This window comes from Orcinus orca, chromosome 5, assembly GCF_937001465.1.
Source record: "Orcinus orca chromosome 5, mOrcOrc1.1, whole genome shotgun sequence".
Lineage (NCBI taxonomy): Eukaryota > Metazoa > Chordata > Mammalia > Artiodactyla > Delphinidae > Orcinus > Orcinus orca.
The window spans coordinates 7042008-7069290 of NC_064563.1; the positions used below are offsets into that span (position 1 = coordinate 7042008).

Below are 27283 nucleotides of genomic sequence, written 5' to 3' on the forward strand. Positions count from 1 at the left end.
TAAAATTTAAAAAGAGAACATATTTGTGTTTTCAGTAAATAAACACTACCAATAAATAGTATAAATGTATATTATATCCATATATACAAAAATAGTGAGACGGAAAAATACACAGGCTGAGACAGAAACAAAAGTAAGTGAGGGGGCTTCCCTGGTGGCGCAGTGGTTGAGAGTCCACCTGCCGATGCAGGGGACACGGGTTCGTGCCCCGGTCCGGGAAGATCCCACATGCCGTGGAGCGGCTGGGCCCGTGAGCCATGGCCGCTGAGCCTGCACGTCCGGAGCCTGTGCTCTGCAAGGGGAGAGGCCACAACAGTGAGAGGCCCGCGTACCGAAAAAAAAAAAAAAGTAAGTGAGGAAGAGAGTGACATGTGAGAGGAAAACTCAGTGAAGTGTGACATGAATCCCCTGGTAGACGTTGCAATGGTAGTGGGCCCTACATCTAGTAGCCTCTGGCCACAAGCACTCTGCTCAGCTGGTACTGTCCTTTGAAACGAGTGAAATTTGTTCATAGGAATTTTAGGAAGATTAAAATACTTAATAGAAGTGAAGTAGTTAGAGTAATGCCTGGCACATGGTAAGTGCTGTGTGGTTTTAGTTGTTAGTGGTGGTGTTAACTCTCCAGAAGGGTTTATTTCCTATCCAGATGGTTTTGTATGCATGCGTGCATGAACATACTAAACACTGCAAGTCACTTTCACATACAATAGGTAACCTCACCCTTTATTCTGCTCAGTTAGCAAGGCAGCCTTGTAAGACAATGCTTGGAAATTACATGTGGGACCAGGGTTTCTTCTGAGCCTGTTTTTGTTTGTTTTTAATATACATTTAACTTCTGGACTAAGTCTAAGGAAATATTTAGTGAGGACAAAAAAATAAAACATTATTTTGAGTAACTGAGTTAGTAGATCCTTGTACCTTTCCACAGAATATAGAATCTGCTCAGTCTAAGGCCATGCTCATAACTAACATAAACATGTCTAGATACCTGAGACCTTGCAGTTCTAAATGCGTCTGTGCTTCATATTCTGCTTACACTTTTCCCATAGATTTCTTGACTGTACCATGTTAAAGGAACTCACGTGTGTAACCTGGATGTTACTCTGAAGGTACTCAGTCAATGTGAATTGCCTACCCCTTTCTTTTTCTCCAAGGTAGAAATTAAAGTCAGAAAAAACATTTTTTTTAACGTTCAGCAAGAGGGATTGTATAAACTCAATGTGCTAAGTTCACTAATTACAATAGACATTTAATTGCCTTTTTATTATATTCACAATATAATTAAATATTATGCTTTAGGCCATACGATTTATAGAAAGGCAATAATCACCCCTTTTTAATTTTTTTCCTCACATTTTTGAAAAGCTTTTAGAAGAAAGTAAATCTATTTCTCCATATGCTGTGTAGACGTGTTTCTGAATACAAACATTTGAACAATTTGGGGCTTATGATCCTTGAGATAAAAAGCAATTTGTCTTGCATAATCTGCTTGATTTTTTTTTTAATTGAAGTATAGTTGATTTACAATGTTATGTTAGTTTCAGGTGTACAGCAAAGTGATTCAGTTACACATACATATATATCTATTTTTTTCAGATTCTTTTCCCTTATAGGTTATTACAGAATATCGAGTATAGTGCTCTGTGCTATATAGTAGGTCCTTGTTGGTTATCAATTTTATATGTAGTAGTGTGTATCTGTTAATCTCAAACTCCTATTTATCCCTCCCCCCCGCCCCCCGCTTTCCGCTTTGGTAACCGTAAGTTTGTTTTCTATGTCTGTGAGTTGGTTTCTGTTTTGTATATAAGTTCATTTGTATCATTGTTTTAGATTCCACATGTAAGTGATATCATATGATATTTGTCTTTGTCTGGCTTGCTTCAGCTAGTATGATAATCTCTAGGTCCATGTTGCTGCAAATGGCATTATTTCATTCTTTTTTATGACTGAGTAATATTCCATGGTATATATATATATATATATATATATATATATATATACCACATCTTGTTTATCCACTCATCTATGGATGGACATTTAGGTTGCTTCCATGTCTTGGTTATTGTGAATAGTGCTGTTATGAACATTGGGGTGAATGTATCTTTTTTTTTTTTTTTTTTTTTTGCGGTACGTGGGCCTCTCACTGTTGTGGCCTCTCCCGTTGCGGAGCACAGGCTCCGGACGCGCAGGCTCGGCGGCCATGGCTCACGGGCCCAGCCGCTTCGCGGCATGTGGGATCTTCCCGGACCGGGGCACGAACCCGTTTCCCCTGCATCGGCAGGCGGACTCTCAACCACTGCGCCACCAGGGAAGCCCTGAATGTATCTTTTTGAATTATGGTTTTCTCTGGATATATGCCTAAGAGTGGGGCTGCAGGATCCTATGGTGGCTCTTTGTTTCACAGAGAATAGAGTATTTGAATGTTTCTGTCCTGAAACACGCAGTGGTGCTTAATGACACTGATGTTGGTGGCTTTCACTGGTGCTGAGTAAGTAATGTGTGTAGGTGTTTAATCTCCAGGCCGTTTCCCGTGTCGCAGCCATGACTCTGGCTGATCTTTTTCCGCTCCAGGCCAAATCGTATACCTCTGTACACGTCAGCCATCAGATCCTCACTTCCTGAGTCTTGCTAACAGAATCTTCTTTTCCAACCTGGTTCTGTGTAGGGAAGATTGAGTTCTGCCTAAGGAAACAAGCTAGGTTTGTTGTCCTTAGAAAAACAGGGATATTAATAGTATCTGGTCCACATATAGTAATGTTCCAGACCATGTGCCAGACAGTCATTTTGTTTTATTAAAATAATCTTTTCATCACAGTATTTTTCCTTGAGTCTGCTGACTGTTTATAAAACACTTAGCCACAAGTGGCTTATTGATTTTGGTAAAAACTGATTCACCCCACGGACAACCGAGAGTTTGTATTTGATTTTTAAATTTTATTTTTAATTAAATTATAAAAATGATACTCTTTTTTACTGTGAGAAGTCAGAAACATTAAAGAAGACATGGGATGTGATTTTTCTGCCTCATTTGAGATGGGTATACATATATTTTTTTCTTGATTGTAGATTTGCTTGTCATGAGCCCTGCCTTGAATCAAAACTGTTTCTCTGCATCTTTCGAGAGCTGGCAGTGAGAGCTTGCCTGATTGACTATGGAGAGCTTCAGTGTTTAGATTACCCTGTGAGATGAAAAGGAAATGGAAAGGCTTGTTTGATTTCTGAAGTCAACCATCGCCACCCCCAGCTCAGGTTCTCTGCATCTCTGTGGGTAGGAAAAGAGTGAAGTAGTTGGGAGGAGCTTTGAAGAGGGATGGATAAGTGTGTTGAGGGAAAAAAAGTTTATTTTTAGTGAGAAATGCTTCTGAAAAAGCCAATAAACAGAAATGCTTCCAGCAGCTATTACTCAGCCATCAAAAAGAATGAAATAATGCCATTGGCAGCAACATGGATGAACCTGGAGATTATCATACTAGGTGCAGTAAGTCCGAAAGAGAAAGGCAAATACTATATGATGTCCCATGTATGTGGAATCTACAATATGATACAAATCAACATATCTATGAAACAAAGACAGACTCACTGATATAGAGAACAGACTCGTGGTTGCCAAGGGGGAGGGGAGTTAGGGGAGCGATGGATTGGGAGTTTGGGATTAGCAGATGCAAACTATTATATATAGCATGGATAAACAACAAGGTCCTACTGTATAGCACAGGGAACTATATTCAATATCCTGTGACAAACCATAATGGAAAAGAATATGAAAAAAATATATATATGTATACCTGAGTCACTTTGCTATACAGAAGAAATTAACACAACATTGGAAATCAACTATACTTCAATAAAATGAAAAAACAAAATGCTTCCAGTGGGAGGCATATCTCAGGAGCCATAAACAAGAACCTGAGCAAAGTGTGCATCACCATTCTTAAAATGAGGGGCACTGATTGTCTTTCTTCCTAACTTAGGAGCTTTTAAATTTTTTCATTTTTGCATTGAGTGTGTAAGTCATACGTGGCTAACATTTCTAAAGGTATTTTGTTCGTTTGTTACTGCTGTTTAACGAACCATCCCGTTGACTTAAAACAGCCGTGACTTGTTATCTTTATTCTCGGACACATGCTGCCTGTTGGCTGGGGTTCAGCTGATCTAGGCGTGGCTCAGCTGGGCGGGTTGGCTTCAGGTTGTGATCGAGGGGCAGCCCTGCTTCTCTTTATGGGTGTTAATCCCACTGAGTCATCTCTGTTCCACATGTCTCTCATTCTCCTTGGACCAATAGGCTTGCCAGGGCAGGTTTTTTTTTGTTGTTGTTGTTGGAGTATAGTTGATTTACAATGGTGTGTTAGTTTCTGCTGTACAGCAAAGTGAATCAGTTATACATATACATATATCCACTAGTTTTTAGATTCTTTTCCCTTATACGTCATTCTTATAGGTCATTACAGAGTATTGAGTAGAGTTCCCTGTGCTATACGGTAGGTCCTTATTAGTTATCTATTTTATATATAGCTGTGTATATGTCATTGTCATACCAGAGGCGTAAGAGAGCTAGGCTGAAATACGGCACACTTCATCCTATTAATTGAAATTGATCCCAAGCCCAATAGAAGGCAGGAGTCGAAATCTAATATGCCCATTGAAGGAGGAACAACATAGTTACATGGCAAAGGGCATGAATATGGGAGGGGTAAAAATTGGGGACCAAAAGAAGATATACATATTGCCAAGAAACACATGAAAGGATGCTCAACATCACTAATCATTAGAGGAATGCAAGTCAAAACTACAATGAGGTATCACCTCACACCAGTCAGAATGGCCATCATCAAAAAACCTACAAACAATAAATGCTGGAGAGGGTGTGGAGAAAAGGGGACACTCTTGCACTGTTGGTGGGAATGTAAATGGATACAGCCACTATGGAGAACAGTATGGAGGTTCCTTAAAAAGCTAAAAATAGAACTACCATATGACCTAGCAATCCCACTACTGGGCATATACCCTGAGAAAACCATAATTCCAAAAGACCCATGTACCACAATGTTCATTGCAGCACTATTTACAATAGCCAGGACATGGAAGCAATCTAAGTGTCCATCAACAGATGAATGGATAAAGAAGATGTGGCACATATATATATACAATGGAGTATTACTCAGCCATAAAAAGAGTTGAAATTGAGTTATTTGTAGTGAGATGGATTGACCTAGAGTCTGTCATACAGAGTGAAGTAAGTCAGAAAGAGAAAGACAAATACCGTATGCTAACACATATATATGGAATCTAAGAAAAAAAAAATGTCATGAGGAACCTAGGGGTAAGACGGGAATAAAGACACAGACCTACTAGCAAATGGACTTGAGGATATGGGGAGGGGGAAGGGTAAGCTGTGGCAAAGTGAGAGAATGGCATGGACATATATACACTACCAAATGTAAAATAGATATCTAGTGGGAAGCAGTCGCATAGCACAGGGAGATCAGCTCGGTGCTTTGTGTCCACCTAGAGGGGTGGGATATGGAGGGTGGGAGGGAGACCCAAGAGGGAGGGGATATGGGGATATATGTATATGTATAGCTGATTCACTTTGTTATACAGCAGAAACTAACACACCATTGTAAAACAATTATACTCCAATAAAGATGTGAAAAAATAATTGGGGACCAATGATGCAATCTACAGTGGGGGATCTGTATGGTCAACGTCACAGACATAATGAACCTAAGTGCAGAGTCTGTGGAATGTCTCAAATGATTCTTCTTTCCCTGCTTGATTATTTCTTCCCTATGCTCAGAATACTTTCTATTCAGAAGTCAACTGAGGTATGTCCACTTCCGTGGTGCTGGGATAATCTGCAAAACAGGATGCTTTGCCCATCTCTGCTCTCCATCTTGCCCCAGTGGGCGGAAAAGAGAGAGGTGTTTGGGGAGGATGTGAACTAGAGGGAAGGAACTTATGCAAATTTTGCAAATATTTATTAAAGAAAGAAAATAAATTCAGGCTGATGTGATGAAAATGAGTTCCTGACAGAGATCAAAAAAGGGTTTGGAGTCAGAGTGGATTATCAAAATACAAATATTTCAAATAAAACAGGATGTTGCAATTGCATACAGAAGCTATTCCCTCAGAGCCTACTGGGGACATTTGCTAGTTTACATAATGTAATTAAAGTCAAGCCTGATGAATTCAAATTTATCCCAAAGACATTATTGGCAACATGATCCCATGTGGTGAAAAGACTGAGGAAGTAGCATGTTTGGGGGCCAAGGGAGAATTAGAAAATCATATCTAAAGTTCACAGCAATTGTTTGCAAGGATTCCTCTGCAGCTCTTATGGGAAGGGAGCTGGAAAGCCTTCTGAATCTGGTCTTTAAATCCAAGTGCATTCATGGACAGAAGAAGAAACCTTCAGTATCTGCCCAAAAAGGTAGTAAATACGCCTTTCTCATGGAGTTCTCAGAGCTGTAAGGGATAATGTTTCTTTTTGCTTTGTATAATTATGATTTGTAAATATCCTTTTCATAATTTCACTTTATTTTCCCTTTTATGGTAATTTCTGATGCTCCATTTAGAAATTATATTTCCAGAAGTTCAATTAAAGCTTGTTATTTCAGTTACCTGCACGTTACATCAAATTCCTTAGGTAAGGTAAAATGCTAAACATCAATTTAAAAAATGAGAAAGGGATAAGAAGAGAAATTCTCACACACACACATGCACACACACATTTTTTTTCACAGAAAACATTAACCTATCTTGATAAAAGAAAAATAAATGCAAATGACAATGAAATGCCAATCGTAATCTTTGTTCTGGGATACATACATACACATACACACAAGCGGACACACACCCACGTATATTACCTTTTTTAAAGTGAAGAGTCAACGCTGGTGATGATGGAGTGAAAACAGACACATACAGTGCCAATGTTATTGTAAATCAGTACAATCCATTTGAGAACACAATTGAGCGCTACGTACTGAAATTCTTTGCAGCAATTTTACCTTTTACCCCAGTAGTCATATTTCTAGGACTTTATTTAAGGAAACAATGAGTAATAAGCACAAAAACTGATGGAAGAGGATGTCCATTGCCATCCCGTTTACAATAATGAAAACTTGGAAACCATGTAACTGTCCAAAAATAGAAGAATATTTAAATAGGCCCACTTATGACAGAGGAGTTCAACAGTTAAGATTATATTTTGCAGAATCTAATGACATGGGGAGGACGTTGATTAGTATAATATTAAACAAAATTTCAGAATACAAAGAAATAGTATAAAATATTTAATATGTACATAATATATATTGTCAATATAAGCTATAAAGTTGACTAGCTGAAAGGAAATAGTACTCTTATAACATTCATGTATGGGATTATAGATGCTTATTTTCTTCTTTACTTTTTTTCTGAATTTTCCAAATTCTTTAACAGGAGTAAAATTATTATTAATTTTCCCAAATTGTATAATTAGTGAAAAGTGTTACTGTTAAAAAATGAGCTGTAGAAAGAAATGTACACTATTTTTAGCTAGGTAATCCAAAAATATACTCTAGAATCACTTTCTTGTATCAATAAGAAAATGATTCATGATTCCCCTGTCATTAAGAACCTCAAGTATTTCAGTATAAAAACAATTTCTGGAGACACCAAAACAGAAAACATATAGGGAGGAAGAAAAGATGCACAAATAACCAAAACGGTCATGATAAAATTGTAGAAGACAAATCTGGAAATCAGATAACATATAAGGTCCCGTTTGCTAAAGGCCACAGCCAGAGATACAAACTTCAGATAGGTGCAAACAGGTTCATTGAGAGTTCAGAGTATTTTAGAGATAGTAGGGCCATGGAAGCAATTCACGTGCCCTCCTTCCCCTGGTTTTTTAAGTAAGAAGGAACAGTCTTCCTTTACCCTAACATTCTGATGACCTTGGGAAGTAGCAGGTGTTGCAGGTGCCAATAATGAATACTCTATGCTGCTTTAAGGAACAGTGCCAATTCTTTCTGAAAATACTAAGCGACCCTGCACGAAAACTTTCACATAAAAGGAAACACAGGTGAAATAGAAGCAAATGATATGCGAAAGCCAGCCCTTAGCCAGAGGAATTTACTCAACTTTCAACAAACTCTTTATGCTTTTGACTGTTTCCTGTGTCTAGAATCACCCCTTATGTGATGAAACTGGCTTAGCACCCCCTTGCAAGAGCCAACTGTGCACATCTCATTGGAAGCTCTGTTGGTTGTATCGATGCCATGAAATGGGTGCCTTGGTGGGAGTGTTTAAACCATGGAGAGTGGCTAATGCTACAAATCAAGGCTTTGTTTCACTGGAGAGTCAGCTGTTACATATTTCCCAGCATACCCCTGGCCTCCATCTGTCCCCTCTGTTTCAGATCCTTTGTTCAACTGTCTGTGTTATTTTTATTTCCTTGTTTCAAAGGTACCACGAAGATCTTAACCAAATCTGTTAATGCTCCCCCTTCACTGGGCATCTTCAAAGTTCCCCAAGTGCTCATATCAATGACAGGTCCTGGACTGGAAACATCAAAATCCTACATGATTCCTAATCATATCCACTTCATCAGTCATAGCAGCACCATCATCATCTATCCAGCTAGTCAGCAGAATCTCTTCAATATTTTCTAATCAATCCACTCCATTCCAGCTCTGAACCTACCAGAATATCTTTCCTGGGAACTGCTATTTCTTTTTCATAAGCCTTTGGGCTTTGTGAGACCATGGAATTGAGTCACTACTTCCTAGTTCCCCTTTCTTGCTTCCATCAGAGGGTCCCCACTGGCTTCTCTTTTTAAACGTGTTACTTCTTGTTGACCCTTGTTTTTAACAGAGAAACTCACTTTGGGGAGGAGAAGACTAGAGAAGCCTGAAGTGGCCAGGCATGGAAGCACAAAATAGTAAATTTCTCTTTCATGTTCATGTAACTCTTTTAAATTTGCAGAAATTAAAATGATGTTATTAAGATGATGGATAATAATGATAGCAGCTATTTATTTAGCACCTATATAAGCCAACTGTTCAAAACCCAAAAGCAAAGTAGAGATTATCATCCCAGTTTTACAGATGATGAAATGAATCTCCAAAGGTTAAGTAACTTTCATGGGGTCACACAGCTGTTGAATGGCAATGCTTGGATTGAATCCTAGGTCAGGATTGCTCCAAAGTCATGCTTTTTCTATTATAACATTATGTCTTGCCAAAGCCTGAGGGACCCATCGCCCCTGGTTTTTGTAACAATCTTACTTTAAGTCCATTAGAAATTTAAGATTCATTTTGATTTTTATTTTCTAACCATATCATATAGCTAACTCCAGCTTTCAACCTCATGTTTACCCAATCCAATTCTTTTGTGTGTATGTGTGTGCTTAGCATTTATTTTTTTCCATTTCTCTTTTCTTTAGGATATGATTTAATAAAAAGTATACAGTTCTTAAGTCTAAAGTTCGATTAGTTTGGCAAATGTACCCACGTGACCACCACATTAATTAAGATATATAGAATTTCTACACCTGAACTCTATAAAACCATATTTAGGAATAAAGCGATTTATAGGACTTTTGTAGTTAAATAATAAAAAATAAGTACCTCAAATTTGGCAATATCTGTCCAGCACTGTCCAGATGACTGGGACTTTTTTTTTTTTTTTTTGTGCGGTACGCTGGCCTCTCACTGTTGTGGCCTCTCCCGTTGCCGGGCACAAGCTCCGGACGCACAGGCTCAGCGGCCATGGCTCACGGGCCCAGCATGTGGGATCTTCCCGGACCGGGGCACAAACCCGTGTCCCCTGCATCTGCAGGCGGACTCTCAACCACTACACCACCAGGGAAGCCCTAGGGACTCTAAATTTTAATGACATAAATATCAAGGACATAAAATGGAAGTTTTGTTGAGGAGCTCCCAGTGGCCTGGATAAACCCTTAAGCCTTCCCATCTCCCTATCCTCTGATGTTACGTTTCCTAAGAACAACAAATTATCTAATATTTCCGTTCCTCAGATTAAATAATATCAGGAAATGGAGATGGTCTTAGATAGGGAACAGTGGGATATCAGTCACTGGAAAAAGAAGTTTCCCATCTTAAAATGATAAATTACTATTTGGGGTATAAACAAAGCAAAACAACAAACACAACAACTTCTCATGGCAAAAATTCCATTCTCAAATATGTCTTTACTCTCTTTTCCAGAGATTCATCAGGGAAAATGTACAGATGTCCAGACACATGGTCAATGGTGACTCTTCTTCCTCTTGTGTTCCTTCATTCACTCCTTCATTTACCCATCTAAAAACATCTTTGCAGACTCACTGTGGACATTATCGTGGGAGCCAGGAGCACAGACATGAGTAAGATAACCGTAGATGCCAACATTCTGCCCTCAGGGAATGCACGAGTCCAGTGAAGGAGGGCACACAAGCATAGATGCACCACACGCTGTGATCAAAGCCTCAAGAAAACTGTGTTTAGGTTGAAATTGATGCAGAAAGTTGCAAGTTCCTATCTCTTCCTTGGGAAAAGGGTAGTAAAGAAAGACTTTCTTTAGAGTTTCATTCCATAAGGTGACCTTGCCGGGTTTGAGCAAACCTGTTAATTGTGCATCGATTCTGCTTCCTTAAATAGAGATAAAGAGGAAATAGAAGGTAGCAAGAAAATAATTAGTACTTTAAGAATAAGTTCTTATTAATTAGCACCTTCCTTTTTTGTATATTTAATCATAGTGTGTCACTCTTTTCTAAATGCTCAATTCTGGTTATAAAATGGGTCTTGACTCTATCTTCAAGAAGATCCTTCATCTTTGCCCGTAACCAGAATGCAGGCATAGGTCACAAGGCATGAATGGCCCTGGGGGTTGTCTCAGCCACCTCAGGGGCTCCATAGCCCACTAAGATATCTCCCTTTGAGACCTTTTATTACATACAGCAAGGCTAGAAATGAGAGACAAGTATATGTTCGTATAATCCTCTTATGCTTAGAATGTACTTATGTGGATAGTTAGAACAAACTGTAATAATGTAAAAATTCAAGTATTCTTTTCATTGTCGGCTAGAATTTATGGTAAAGGGCTAGTCCATTGGATATTCAGTGGGTGTTCATAGTGATATAAAGCTACCATTTATACTTTTGTGCCCTAACCCAGCATTATAGAGTCCACTTCTTTCATTACTAAAATGTTCCAAAAGAAAGGTCGTATGTATCTGTTATCCAAATATCTATTGATACAACTGTCATATACTCACATCACGGTATCTTATCCTTCCTCCCTCCTCTCTTTTTGTCTGTTTTGTCCATTCGGCACATTCCACCCCAACTGTCTCTGCACTTACCATCCATCCACACATCCATCCACCCATTTAACAGGTATGTACTGGACAGTTACCATGAACCACACACTAGACCCTGGAGGTACAGTGGCCAGTTCACCGTGGCATCTGCCTTATAGTCTCGTGAAGGCGAGTGTCCAGACAGTTACAACAAATGCATTATCACCAAAGAGAGGGTGCTGAGGAAGCGTGTGGACGCTTATCAGCAGTCATGAGGTGCTCTGGAAGAAGTGATGTCTGAGATTGGAGGTCAAGAATATGCGAAATTTGTCAAATACAGGAGGGAGTTGAGCTGAAAAGGTAAATATATTTTGTAGGATATTTATACAAGCCTAAAACACGTGTGTATCTTCAGCCTTGTTTAAAGGTGGCTGTCTCACAGTGTCCTAGTATTCCCCTCAGAAGTGTGATTACTGTAAGGCTCTCAACGGATCACATTTCCGTTTCAATTTAGGCTTAGACACAAGTGGTTGTGGTGTGCGTATGTGTGTGGGGGGATGTTTGTACACAGGCTCTAGCCACGTTTCATGAACAACAACAAAAAAGATTGGATGTGAAAAGATCTTATATTTGATAGCTACATTAAATGTGGTTATTGAGCCCACAACTTGAATCAAGCATTGGATTAGATAAGATTTATATTAATAGAACCTCATCTGGCTGTCCTGTTTACCCATAACCACAAATCCTTTCAAGTACATTGGTTCAACTCCAGACAGTTTTTCTAGTACATACAATTTTAACTATGTGTTCTTGACTTCAAGGGTCTCCAACACTTTATCCTGCCTTCTATCTTGTTTTATCCTTTCATTCCACCTTTGCTCCATTTAATATACCTTCTTTCAAATTCCATCTATTCTAAATTACTTGTCTTGACCTCATTATTTATTTATCTGTTATCCTTCATCCTCTAACGGACTTTCCATAGTGGTTTAATAAGACTTTCTCTGTTCTCCTGCAGGATCTCTGCTGAGATTTGCATCTTATAGCAAATCTGGTAGATCTATTGTGAACCATCAGAAATTGAGATAACAGAGAGAATCAATGAATCCATGTTACTCGTGGCCAGTAATATGCCCAAACTCAAACTCATCTCTAGAAAGGGTGCTAACGGTGCCTCGATACATGGGCCAAAGTCATGATTTGGAGTTCTAACACTTCAGTAGGCATGTCACTCATTCACAACAGATAGGAAGTCATCCAGTTGACAAAGTTCAATGTTCTTCATCACTCTAGTAATAAAAGAGGCTTGATTACCAGGAAAACAATACATAAAAACATAAGGAGAACAGGCTACGTATCAACCCTAGGAGTCAAAAGCCTTTACTCTTATTGTTCACAAGCACATCTTCACAAAATGTTGGTGGAAAATAAAGGTTGGAAGAGAATAGCTCTTTGTTCTGGAGACCTAGAAGCTATTGTCATTTTTCTAGAAACCATTATTATCATCCCATAACCACTCTTAGTTCACTTCCTGAATACCCTTGATTCCCTCCAGCCTGACTGTTGCTTTCCTTCTTTTCTAGACCACTGTGTTTCTCTTCTTCGCGATGCTGCCATTTTCTCTTCTTTGGGAGAAATAGTCAAAAGGCTAGAGTACAGAACTTGACCATGACGCCCCCTAGTGTCAGCCTCCGGAATCTCTTCCAATTAACTAAGGGAGTGATAAGAGATTATTACTATTGGAGGAACAGAGACTTATTAAAGTTACCTCAAGGCGAAAAATGAAATCATTTGAAAGGTGCCCGTGAGAAGAAACCATTGAATAACCAAATCCTACCCTATAAGAATGAGCCTCTCTTTCCATCCAACATACAGCTTGCCTGCTCTCTTTCTGTCTCTCTGCCTCTTCCCCTCTTTTCTACCTTCCTGGGCTTATCCACCTTGCACTGGACTCTGTAAGGCCTAAGTTTATATGAACTCCTAGTTCCAGGGTCCATCACCAATTGACAAGTTCCTTCTCCATCTCTTAGTTTGTTTTCAAGAACAAACAGGATTGTCTTGGTTCATTTTTTCAAGCTGAGCCGTACAAGTCATAGGTCTCAGAAAATCCTATTCAGAGACCACCGTAATCAAATCAGTCACGTCCAGGGGTGAGTAAGACCTGCATATTTCATATGGAAAAGGAACTTCCCCAGAGAGGAGGATGGCTTGGCAACCACCTTGAAATATGTCCAAATTCCCTATATTTCCCATCAAGATTGACGCCTTGCTTATATCTCTAGGAAAGTTAAGACAGTGAAATCTCACATACTCACATTACATATATATATATTGTGTAGCTGCTATACATACATAACATTTAGGAAATGGCTGCCTTTATTTCTCAGAAATAAATGCAATAACCTGCTGATCTTTTGAAAATACTACTGTGATTAGACAGACACTCGTTTTTGAAACTTTATGGAAGAAACAAGACACTCGTGGCCACTGCAGATCCTTGAGGCCACCATAGGTAATGACAGTCTCAGAATACTCTTTATTGTTTGAGGATCTTCAAAAACAGGGTCACCCATAATGTGAGAGATGTTACTTAGGAAATTTGAAGGCAGGAGAGGAGTAAACAATTTTACAAATTGGGCATGTGAGCCAGAGATGTAGAATTATACTACAACTGGCAGATAAACATAAAAACTTGTGGTATACACCTCAAAGTTTCACTTTTTCTATATTCTTCCGCGTATCACATATACATGTATACATTATGCATATACGATAGGTAATTATATTACAGACTCCCATCTAGCCAACACACTGACTCCATCATCTGAAGGCTCATCTGGGTCAATTGTCAAACAATCAACCGTTCAGTTTTCATTCTTGTGTTCAATGCTCAGCTCCCGTGACAGCTGAAAAAGCTGACTTACCCTGAAACTGGCTGAATTGGTGATTCTCAACTAGACAAGCCCAGCCATGCAAAACGTCTTTTTTTTTTTTTTTTTCCTTGTCTACTACGTTTCATTGGATGACATGTAGACAGAAAACCCGAGCAAGGAAAAGCGGGAATTACGTCAGAGATTTAGGGCATTTCTGCATATGCTGATCTCAGAGTCGCACGGTTATATGAGTGCTTTATTTCCACGCAATACATAGTAGGTCACTATTCTAGTACCTATTAAATCAATAAGCATACAGTCCATCCCTTTCCTGATTAAACGCTTTGTGGTTTTCTGCATCCTTGCCACAGGGTCATGACTGCCTCCAAGGTACCTGCCGTCCCTCATTCTGTACCACTTTCCTCTGCCTCTCTTACCTCCTGTCCCCATGCTCCTTTTTTCTTCTGGGCCTTTGCACCTGCTGTGAACTATGCCTGGGATACTTGTCCTTTATTTTTCTTTAATTTGAAATTCTCCATACTCTTCAACGTAGACGTCATGTTCTCCAGAGTCCTCTCCAACCTCTCTTTCTGCCCATCAGAGGTTCAGGGGGTCTTATTGCTGACAGTTTCTTTAGAGCAGACTCTCCAAACAGCTTTTACTAAGGTGAAATATATATATATTTTTTGTTTTTTTCCCCTCCAGAAAAACTGGTCTGGTTATTTAACTAATGCAACATTATTTTCAAAAATATGTGATGTATATTTTAGATACTAAAGTGCATGATAAATTACTCACTTTAAAAGGATCTCCCAAGCAATTTTATACTTCAAAATTATGCAAGTTCCTTAAAGCTAATGGATTTCTTCATGCTCAGATTAATTAGGGTCTTTTTCTCCTCTAGTTTTTTTTTTTCTTGTTCCTTTTTATTGAAGGTGAAGAGAAAACTTTCCACTACCTAGAAACCCTTGTGAAACTTTTATTGTCTTTTAAAAATAATGACACCTTCTAGAAAAGATAAAATGCTGAGTGATTACCTTTCTTGAAAAGAAAGAGGAGAGCATCATGATTGAATATCTCCTGGCAGACCTGACAGCTCTGAGCCATCACTATTACTCAGACAGAGTACACGGACCAGGGCATTCATTTAAATTCTGAGCTTTCCTTTCTTCACATTAATTCCTAAATCAACAAGTCTCTGGAGAAAAGGCGGGTTTTCTTTCTCAATTATCCAGTAATTTCAAGGGCTTCTTGGGGCATCAGCATACTGTCTTCTTTGGGAAATTAGTCTTGCTTGCCTTTAGGTACTTGGGACTTAAATTTATACCACCAAGTATATATTGAGTACTTCCTCAATGACAGTGTCACAGGATGGGTTCTCTGGGAAACAGACAGAGATGAAGGTTAGCAGGTAGAGTGTTTATCTGGGAGCACTCTGGCTTGGCTCTGTGGGAGGGAGAAGAGGAATTCGACTAGAGAGAAAAAGAAGTTGAGCTGGGATGCACGTCCAAAGACAGCTTTGGATGCTCTAGCAATTAAATGGCCCAACTCCACCAAATTGTCCCAAATTGGTCTGAGATGGCCAGGATGTTTATTTCCACATTGATCACTGATGTGGTCCACCACAGGGGGAGAAAGCTTAGCAACGCAGCTCCCAGCATCTGAGATAACACCTAAAGAGGCTGGCAGGTGAAGGCCTTCTGTCTGAAGCATTCCTAGCAGCTGAGCAACAATTCTCATTTTAGGGAGATCTGGGAGGTGTGTCATGGGCAGGCATTATAAGAACACTCAGTGGCAATAAAATAAACGAGACATATTAATTCTTCCAAATGAGATTTCACATTATAAACAGGAAGACATACCAAGGAACTTTATCAAGGGATAAATCACGTTTCTCTCAAGGCATAAAAAAAGTTAGTCACTAATTATGAACTTGGCAACCATCCTAGAGAAGGCTCATCCTTGCTGGTCAATTAATGACTTAGTGATCAAACTGTGCAGTACTTTGTGCATTTTGGATTTTTAAAGTTTTTTTTATTATGTATTATATCAAATCTACCACTGTAGGAGTGGAGATTAAGGGTTTATGTTGTTTTATATTTCATAATATTTCTTCAGATAAATCTCTCCTATAAACCAAACAAACAAAGAAAGAAAACGATTAAGGATGACAGGTAATCGAAAACAAACTTATGGTTACCAAAGGGGAAACGTGGGCTGGGGGGTGGCGGGGATAACTCAGGAGTTTGGGATTAATGTACACACACTACTGTATATAAAATAGATAAACAACAAGGACCTACTGTACAGTGCAGGGAACTATACTCAATACTCAATACTCATATAACCTATATGGGAATAGATCTAAAAAAGAGTAGATATATGTGTATGTATAACTGATTCACTTTTGCTATACAGCAGAAACTAACACAACATTTAAATCAACTATAATCCAATAAATTTTTTTTAAAAGTTCTCATTACAAGAAAAAAAGATTCTGTAACTATATATGGTGACAGATATTAACTAGATTTATTGTGGTGATCATCTCACAATATATACAAATATCAAACCACTATGTTGTACACCTGAACTAATATAATGTTATGTCAATTATATCTCAATGAAAAAAAAAAAAAAGATGAGCAGCATTTCAGTAGGTTAACAAGGTATGAAGAAGGGCCTGCCAGATGCAGGGGAGATGGTGATACCAGACAGAGAGGAATATGAGTTGGTAGATAAAGGTAGAAATTTGATCACGAGATCGAGAAGGGTAGAGAGAGTGGTGGAAGGGGAGAACAGTTTGGAACAGCTGAATGCAGTAGCAGAGACCCTTGAATAAAATCCTAAAGATATCGGAAAATGCAAAAGAAGGGAAAAAGAAAATGTTTCATAAGAAGGAACGAAATTGGGTCATTTGCAGAGACATGGATGGACCTAAAGACGGTCATACAGGGTGAAGTAAGTCAGAAAGAGAAAAACAAATATTGTATATTAACACATATATGTGGAATCTAGGAAAATGGTACAGATGAACCTACTTGCAAAGCAGAAATAGACATAGAGAACAAAGGGGGGAGAGGGGGTGGGATGAATTGGGAGATTGGGATTGACATATATACACTACTATGTATAAAATAGATAACTAGTGAGAACCTACTATATAGCACAGGGAACTCTACTCAGTGCTCTGTGGTGACCTCAATGGGAAGGAAATCTGTGAGGGAAGGGATATATGTATACATGTGGCTGACTCACTTTGCTGTAGAGCAGAAAGTAACACAACATTGTAAAGTAACACAACATTGTAAAGCAACTATATGCCAATAAATAATTAAAATAAAACAAAAAAGTCATAATTTTAAAACAATGTGGCTTCAAGTTGAAGTTCCATGAAAGATTTTAACAAGTGGATACTGTTTTCTTCATAGAAAGTAAAAACTTGGTGGGGGAGAAATGGAAGAATCTAGCAACATTGGGTCCGAATTCCCTCATGGCTTCTGGTCAGTTGAAGCAAAATAATGGGCACTCGTTGACACACACTGTCAATCCTCCAAAGGCTCTAACAGTCTCTATAAACAGACATCTAGCTCACCCCATGCAATTATATTATCAATACTTTCCTCACGTCTATCCAGAGACTCTTGCATTGGTGACCCTCACTCATTCCCACTCCATCATTTCACGCATTAAGAAACCAAAACCCAAAGGGATACATACCTCTCCAAGGCCCTATGTCTATCTCAGCTGAGCTCTATATCACTCTGTCATCATTTTAATTAATCTTGTAACGTCCCACTGTTACAACTAGACTATAAAGCTGCATGATGCATCTATTGACATATTTTTTAAAATCCCAAACTTAGAAGCTTAGAACAATAAGTGTTATCATCTCTCACACTGTCTCTGGGTCAGGAATTTGGGAGTTTCTCAGTTAGGTGGTTCTGACTTGGGGTCTTTCGTGAGTTGCATTTAAAATGTCGGTTATAGCTGCAGGTATCTGAAAGCTTGACCCAAGTTGAAGAATCTACTTCCAAGGTGGCTTACTCACATGCCTGGAAACTTGATGCTAGGAGAAATGCTGGAAATCTCAGTCCCTTGTCATGTGTCCCTCTTTGTAGGGTTTACTGAGTGTCCTCATAGCAGGGCAAGTCCCCTCTCCTAGAGGATGTGATCCAAGAGAAAGAAACCAAAGCCGCTTTGCCTTTTATGACCTCATCTTGAAAGTCACACCTTGGTCATGTCAACAGCATCCTATTAGTTGCTCAGGTCAGCTCTACCCAAAATGGGAATGGCCCATGTTGAGCTACTGGTGAGTTGCTTTTCTGGTTCTCTGTGGCTATCCCACAGGACTGAGTTGACTTTCATATGGTCAAAAGGAGATGACATTTTACAAAATCATTCCAATTTCTTTTTAGTAAATTAAATTATGGCCAGCATTGAGAAAACAATGCAAAAACAGCATATAAGTAAAATTATACTTAAAATATACATGTATTAAACCAATCGTTCCAAAATATGACTGACAGTGAGGGCCGGTACTGTCATTGAATGATCACTTGCTTTGCTGTATCAGTTAAACCCAATTTTCATCGGCTTACCGGTGGTCGGTGAAAACGTCTAGATTTGTTATGCATTATGTTCTATACTGTATCTTGTTAGTACAGTTCATGATAATGAATTAAGCATCACTATTCATGAAAAGAATAGAAAGAAAAACATGACCTTTTATTTCAAATACATATTCTGTGTATAGATTTTAAAGCAGTTTCGCGGTTGGGAACAGAATAGATATTTATGTTTTCTGTGATTTTGTAATCGTAAATAGGAAATGTGAGGGTTACTTCCACGTTAGAGTAGCAACCATAATGTCTGTCTGCATCAAAGCTCCCTACCACAAAGATGAGCCTTTGTTTACCTTTTGAAAATGCTTTTCCAAGAGGCTGTGGGTAGCCGTTTCCAATACAGAGAAGTCCATTTGATCAGATAGCAGCAAAACTGATGAAAAGCATCATGGAAGTGACAGCAAGATTAATTAAGTTCCTTCAGCTGTATTCACGTATGGCTGTGCAGAGTTCCTTTGGGTACTGCCACAGTTAAATGGTGTTCATGGTGATAAATACTGTGGATTTCCAGGACTGACATTTTTGAGTCAAGGATAAAAAATCACATGCGGTCATTTTATCCACCGAAAGGATCAGAGATGAGCCCTTAGGATTGTTTCTACGTTTGAGCAAAGCCAAGATTGAAACTGAGATATAATTAAAAGAATGTTGAAACTGGAATTGTTTGTTTTCCTTTACACATTTCCTTCATGTGTTTTAGACATTTGACAGAGGAAGCCGAACAAATTTCCATCTACTGTATTTGACTTGAGGTGCAGAATTATGCACACCTGGAAGCACTTTCAATTTCTTTGTGAATGTATGCAAAGTTGGGGGCACACTGCATTGTCTCTGTGCTCACTCTATAGCGTTATTATCACGGTCTATATAAAAATGGAATGTCCATGACCTGAAGCATCCAACTTTACTTGACCTGTACTCAATTTACCTTGAAATATCTTTTTTTTTTTTAAAGCAAAAGAAGAAATTCAATATGATGTTGTTTTCTTCTTCCATTTGGTTCGCAAGCACATTTGTTGTGGGGAGAGGGCTGATCCTCAAATTGCTGCCCGGAAACCATAAATGAATTTTATTTTAAGAAAAACCGGAAACCTCTGGAGCGTATAAGATCTCTCAACCCGCTCTACAAGATGTATTAACTCATGGTAGGGTGTCACCAAATATCTTGGGAGGCATATTATTACATTTCTGTCCTTGGAAACACTTTAAGGTTCATTCACATACGCATTCAGTAGACACTTCCTGCATCACGTGTCGCTTCAAACCCTTTAATCTGGGATGTGAGGTCACCTCCAACGTAGGCTCTGTGTTTTCCTCTCCAGCTTCACTTGGCATGAAAATCTTTCATGAAACTTCCTCTTGAATGCTCTTGTTGTTTCTTTGTCCCCCAGACCTACCATTCACAACTCCACCCTTGCTTTATGTCATTTGCCAGTGTCTGCATTTTATCAATCTGGGCCAATAATAAAGATCAAACTTAAGTGCCACCTCTTCTCTGCAGCTTTCCAGGTTTGCCTTGAAGCCATTATAATTTCATCTTTTACCAAGCCCTTACATACGTGTCCTAGATTATTCATTTGTCATTTACTTTATACTACCTTTTTTTTAACTTATATTTTTGTAGGAATGCTTCATCTCCTTAAATAAGACACCAAATGCTTTGAGAAGCAGAGCAGTAGCTTAAATATTTGAGTTCAGTGTGTTGTTATATAGGATCTTCACTTCTTTTTTTTTTGCCCCTGATGATAATAGTTATAATAATTAAACTTCCTATGGGTGAGGCACCAAAGTATGTGGACTGGGGACGACCAAACATGTGATGTGGTGTCCATTGATTTTTGGAGAAAATATCTACATAGATATAAAGCAAGAGGTCAGTCAGCCTTATTAAAAGCTAGATAAAAATGTGAACACGTTCCTGAAGGGCTTTGGAGGGGAAAAAAGAAAATAAGAAAGGGAAACGTGACAGGGAGCTAATCCGAGAGACTTCAGAAAGGGAGCTTGTGATACTTCCTGTTATAAGGGAATCAGGACAATCAATCCATCAGGGTAAATGTGCTAATAAAAGGCACCTGTAAGAGCAGCTGGGGTTGGATCAGCTTTTCCCAGATTCTTCTCTGACTAAACTGTTCTTGACTCTGGTGATACTTGGCTCCCGTATTGGATTCCTGACCTGCTCCACCCACAAAATTTCTGATTTGTCTTTTGCCTAATGGCTGATCAACCCTCCGGTTCCTGGCTGGCCTTTCCTCCCAGCTTTGGGATTCTCTCTTCACTCTAATTGCTCTTGAAGTCTCCTACTCGTCTATGGAATACTGGTGATCGTCTCCAACCACAGCAAAGGTTGCTGCTTCCTAAGTCATGGATGTTAACGGCACGCTCCAGTCACTAACCCAATCTGCCATGCCCTTGGTGTGCACTTCTGCTATATTCTGAGGTATGTTAAAATACTAAAGGAATTGATATTTATCTATTTCTCCCATGACTCCAAAGAACCTTCATTCTACTTCAGGGATATTGATAACTGGGCTGCTTATTGAAATGCAATCTAATAAATACTGTAATAAAGTTTTGCAAACAATGTTTGGGAGCACATTAGGGGAACATGTGAGTCAGACATAGCCTAGGGAACACTTCTTAGAAAATGAAATATCTGAGCAGTTTTGGGTGGTGAATACAATTATTTAGACAGATAAAGGGGAATAGGAAAGGGCATTCCTGGTAGAATATAACTATATTCTCGGTAGCATCAGGACAGAGCATCATATGGAAGACTTTTGAGATATTTATTCATTCAAATAAATAATAAATCAATACAAATAAATATTTATTTCATGTCTCTTATTGTTGAGACACTTTTTGAGGCACTGGATACAGTATGAACGTGGTAGATATGCCCCTGTCCTCATGTCCATTCTGTTGGGGGTAAAGAAACAATAAACCATAACCAATGAATGAATGAGATGAAGGATGTTTTAAGTCTTCCTCTGCATGAGACAAAGCCGGAAGATGTTCCAAATCCTACTGGATAAGTTAAGCTATGGAAACCGCAAGAATGTAAGCACCATGTAGACAGAGAGTCTGTAATTTCATCAGTGTACTTTCAGCACCTAGAACAGTGCTTGGCACGTGAGTACCCGATAACTATTTTTTGAATGAATAAACATGCCTAGGCCACAGCCAGCTCCAGGGTAAGAATTCTAAGAGGGTTTTCAATGCCAGTTAGTAAATCTTGTAAAAAAGCCCCTGTTAACTGACCACATATAGAAGGAATTTATTGGATGATGTCTCCAAGGTTAGGGAATTTCAGATATGTAGAATTTTAGAATATTATAGTATTTATAGAATTTTTCTTCTTCTCACAATATTAGCACTTCTTTTCCTGTAGGCTGTTAATTATCCAGATTAAGGTCCCTAGGCATTTAATTTCAATGGAAGCATCAAGTAGGAATCAATGAATAAAAATGAGTTATGAGTGTGTAGTCATGTCTACACCATCTACAAAATTCTGAGCAAAACACTACACAGATTAGTTGCACTTGTCATTTGTTCTCATATAGACAAATTAGTTATTTCTCCACCTTTCAACCTGTTTTGACATTGGGTGGAGGTATATTAGACGGAAGCAAACTCAGGCTTAAAATAAATAGCCTTCCATCAAATGTCATTCATATGTCAACAAATATTCATTCAACAGATTGTTGTGCTTTTAACAAATATTTAGTCACAAGATACACACATACTTGGTCTCTTGCACTTATAATTCCCCAGGGCTCAGTGTTGACCCTATTCTACTTTTCCATCTATATTCCCTTGGAGATCACCTGGTCTCATGGATTTAATCACCATCTATAAGATTATGATTTTTTTTATTTGAAAATACAACTTTTTATTTGTTTATTGCTTTTTTCCTCTCTTTTTTTAATTGAAGTATAGTTGATTTACAATGTTGTGTTAGTTTCAGGTGTACAGTAAAGTGATTCAGTTATACATGTGTATATACATATGTATATATGTATTTTTTTTAGATTCTTTTCCCTTATAGGTTATTATAAAATATCGAGTATAGTTCCCTGTGCTCTACAGTAGGCCCTTGTTGGTTATCTATTTTATGTAGACAGATATATAGAGTAGTGTGTATTATGTTAATTGCAAACTCCTAATTTGGTAACTGTAAGTTTATTTCTATGTCTGTAGGTCTATTTCTGTTTTGTATATATGTTCATTATAAATGCTGGAGAGGATGTGGAGAAAAAGGAACCCTCCTACACTGTTGGTGGGAATGTAAATTGGTGCAGCCACTATGGAGAACAGTCTGGAGGTTACTTTAAAAACTAAAAATAGAGCTACCATATGATCCAGCAATCCCACTCCTGAGCATATGTCTGGGGAAAACCATAATTGGAAAAGATACATGCATCCAAATGTTCATTGCAGCACTATTTACAATAGCCAAGACATGGAAACAACCTAAACGTCCACTGACAGATGAATGGATAAAGAAGATGTGGTACATATATATACAATGGAATATTACTCAGCCATTAAAAAGAATGAAATAGTGCCACTTGCAGCAGCATGAATGGACCTAGAGATTATCATACTAAGTGAAGTAAGTCAGACAGAGAAAGACAAATATCATATGATATCACTTACATGTGGAATCTAAAAAAGATGATACAAACAATGACTTTAAATATGAAGTTCAAGCATCTCCCCTGAACTCCATACTTATATAGCCCAACTGCTAGGGAACGTTTCCACTTGAATATTATAATAGGACTCAAACTAAATAGGCCCTGCATTGACTACCTCCTACCCCCCCCAACATGTTTTTCCACAGTCTTCTTATCAGTTAGTGGAAATTTCACCTTCCAGTTGCTGAGTCTCCAAATTTCAAATAATCTATTACTCTTTTTTTTCTCTTCCATCACTTTCCCAACTCATCAAGAAATCCTATTGACCCATTTTGTCATACGTATAGATTCCAATCACTTTTTACCATCTCCACTGCTCCTACCCTGGTCTAAGCCACCATTTCTTTTCTAGATTATTACAAACGCTTCCTAAGTGGTCACCTGTGTTTTCCTTTGCTCCCTTTTATCCATTCTCCATGCATCAGCCATAGTGAACCTGTTAAAATATGTCAAATTACGTTACTCCAAAGGCATTCTATACAAGTCAGAATAAAAGTCTAAATCTTTATGATATGGCCAACCAAAGTCCTACTGAATTAGGCTGCATGTAACCTATTTCACTTCAACTATTAATATCCTCCTCAGTACCTACTTCCTCTCTAGCACATTGACCTTCCTGTTCTTCCTGGTAACCCTCAGGCACGTCCCCCATTGCCTTTTGCGCTTTCTGCGGTGTTATTTATCCATCACCTAGTACAATGCATGGCGCAAAGTAGACATTCAAAAGATATGGAATTTATTCAGTAAACATGGAATGAATGAATAGATAAATAATGGAATCATTCATTAAATACTGATTTATACTAGGTCTTGGAGATTAAAAAAAAAAAAAAGAGCATCATCTTTCATTTGGGAGACGGACAAGTAAAGGGCAATCCCCACACTATGTTTAAGTGCTCACGTAGGACTTAGATAATATGCTATCTGAAAACAAAATGGGAGCAGTACCTCCTTCACTCTTGAGGTTAGGAAAGGTTCTCAGAAGAAATAATACTTGAACAAAGCCCCCAAAGTTGAATAGGAACTGTCCAGATAAAGACAGCAGGTAAGAGGAGTGTAGTCTTCAGGGGAACTGTAGTCCTGCAGTGGGATTGGAGTAGCTTGTGAAGGATCAAGCATTCACAAGTGGAAAAGTAATCAGGGGCTAGCTGTGAAAGGCCCTATATACCCTGGTAGGTGAAATAGACAATGAAGAGTCTTAAGCAAGGGAGTGAGTTGATCACATCTGTTTTAAAAAGATAATAATGGATCTAATATGGAGCATGGGTTGGCCTTGGGCAAGCCTGGAATAAGGAACATTGGATAAAACTTTACTGCGGATACATAAGGAAGAGATGAAAGTGGACAAAACTAAGACGCAGAGGAAGGCAACATAAACGGGCTCTGCTAAGTCAGGGCTGCATGACTGCTGCATTCAGCTATGAGACAGGACAAGCAAGCTCACACACTGTGGTCTGCAGGACCACCTGGCATCTGTATTGCATGGAATGTGAGAACAGCTGCTGCTAAGCATGGACACACTCAATTTGTGTAAACAGTTTGCATCAAACACCATCAGTCTCAAAGATTTGCCTGCAGGCACATAGGAAAGTATGATGTTTTACGCAGAGTAAGGCTGTACTCGGTTATGTTCATTCATTCACTCATTCACAAATGTTTATTGAGTAGCAGCAAGGGCCAGATACCCTTGTAAGGATGGTGGAGACAGCAGTGAACAACAAGGAAAATCCCTGCCCTCGTGGAGATGATATTCCGATGGAGAGAGATCAAAATGAACAGATGTCCACAGTAGTGGGTCAGATGGTGGTACATGTTATGGAGACTTAAGAGGGTGGTGAGGGGTTAGGAAAAGCCAGGGGAAGGAGGAAGGAAGTCTGAACTGTTAGAAGGGAGACTGGGAATGACTACCCTGACAAACCTTTGAACAAGGCTTTCAGGAGACAGGAGAATCCAAGCAGGCAGCTCTCCGGATATCTGAGCAAAGGGAAAATTCACATCTTTCCATGATGTTTTCAGTCCAAATATGTGACTGGTTTTAGGGCATCCTTTGTCTTACTCATGAAAGGTCTATTTCTACCTTATTCCCCCTCAGAATTTCTCAGCTTCTTATACTTTCTGAGAGACAGAGAAAAGCCACGGGTGTGAACGAGGTCCTTCCCTGGGAGCTGCTGGGTCCTCTCCTGGGGGTGACATATGGGCACATCTCTCAGGCACGGCTGTCATGTCCACAACCCTACGTCTAGCCAACCTCAGCTGTGCCTTTGTTTAGATGTTATTTTGTTTCAAGATAAAAATAGTCGCATTTTTTCTTTATAAATATAATATATACACATAAAGTAATTTTAGAAGGAACGATAATAAGTATACAAGTAAAATAAAAACCACTTGTTTTCCATCCAGAAATAAGCAACTTTTCTATCGGAGGTCTTGATATTCCAGATAACCCTGAATTGGAGGTGGATGGGACACACGTGTTTAAATAAAGCAGACACCCTCATTTTTTTCTTTGAACAGAATTCCATTGTATGAATGTAACACTCAGCTCCTTGGATGCCATGTTCTTTCAGAGGTGACACACTGCTCTTTCAGACCCGGCAGAGGTTGGAATGTTCTAGTACCAAATGCTCTCTGCCTCTATTTTCATGACCATATAAATATATATATTTTTTCTGGAACATGCAGTGATGTAATATGATTGGGGGAGATCTTTACCTGAGCCATTATAAACGGAAAATTTAGAATTTATATATTTGAATAAACAGCTCTGCTGGGGACTTGAACATAAAGTCAACATACACATAGTAAGACAACTATTCTGTATTGACATTCACTGACATCATTGAGAAAGTTGCCTAGTCTCTGAGCCTCAGGTTCTTGTGATTATAATATACGCCTTTGGAGATCTCAGTTTGTTAGCAAGGAAGATGACATAAGTGAAAAGACCTTGTGACTGCAGAATGCCACACAAATTCAAGGGTGTTATTAATTATTAAGAGAGTCCTTTAGTATCTTAAATCTCCTGTTTTAAATGCAACTCTAAAAGCTTCCACCTTCTAACTACAGGAAGTCGAAAGGACCAAAAACTCTAACATTAAACTACAGCGCCCCCTAGCCCATGTAGGCCGTCAAGACACCTGATGAGCTTCAGGAATAAGCTCTACCACAGATGGTTCTTTTGCCTGAGGGAAAGGCCAATAATTGTACTTTTGGATGATTTCCATCTGTCCAAAAGGAAAACCACTTATGTGTTTTCTTCAGGATTTTCCTGTAACATTCTTTTTAGTTTTAATTTTAAAATAGGAGTAAAAAAAGTAAATATTCTTTACTATTGACATTTTCTTCCTCCAAATTGCTTTAAATGAAGACTATTTCTAAAAGAGCATCACCAGATATATCCTAAGACTCGCTGTAATGTTTCTGACTTATATATGATTATCTATTTGCATTCACCAAATTCTTTGTAATCCACTGCAAGATTGCAGAGCAACCAGCCTCCCCCCCCCCCCAGTGTATTAAACCCATCAACAGACACAGAACTGTGCAAGGAAAGACCATGGAATATTTTAATATCACAATGGAGAAATATTGGCTACCATGGCTTACCAAAACTCCTATTAAAATATATCAATTGCTTGCTTCCATAGGCTACAGTTCTTTATTTTTTATTTTTATCTTCAGTTCTTTATTTTTTTTTAATTGCTTTTTTCTTTTTTTATATTCTTTTCCATTATGGTTGATCAATATCTTCAGTTCTTAGTTTAATAGATTTTTGTAGAAATGTTTAAGTTTAAATGGTCC

At 38.6% G+C, this 27283-nt stretch overlaps 1 protein-coding gene across 4 annotated transcripts in view; it reads left to right on the forward strand.

Moving 5' to 3' along the window:
• The window catches only part of ZNF385D (zinc finger protein 385D), a 940592-nt gene that overhangs the window by 567482 nt on the left and 345827 nt on the right, over positions 1-27283 (forward strand). The window lies entirely within an intron of this gene.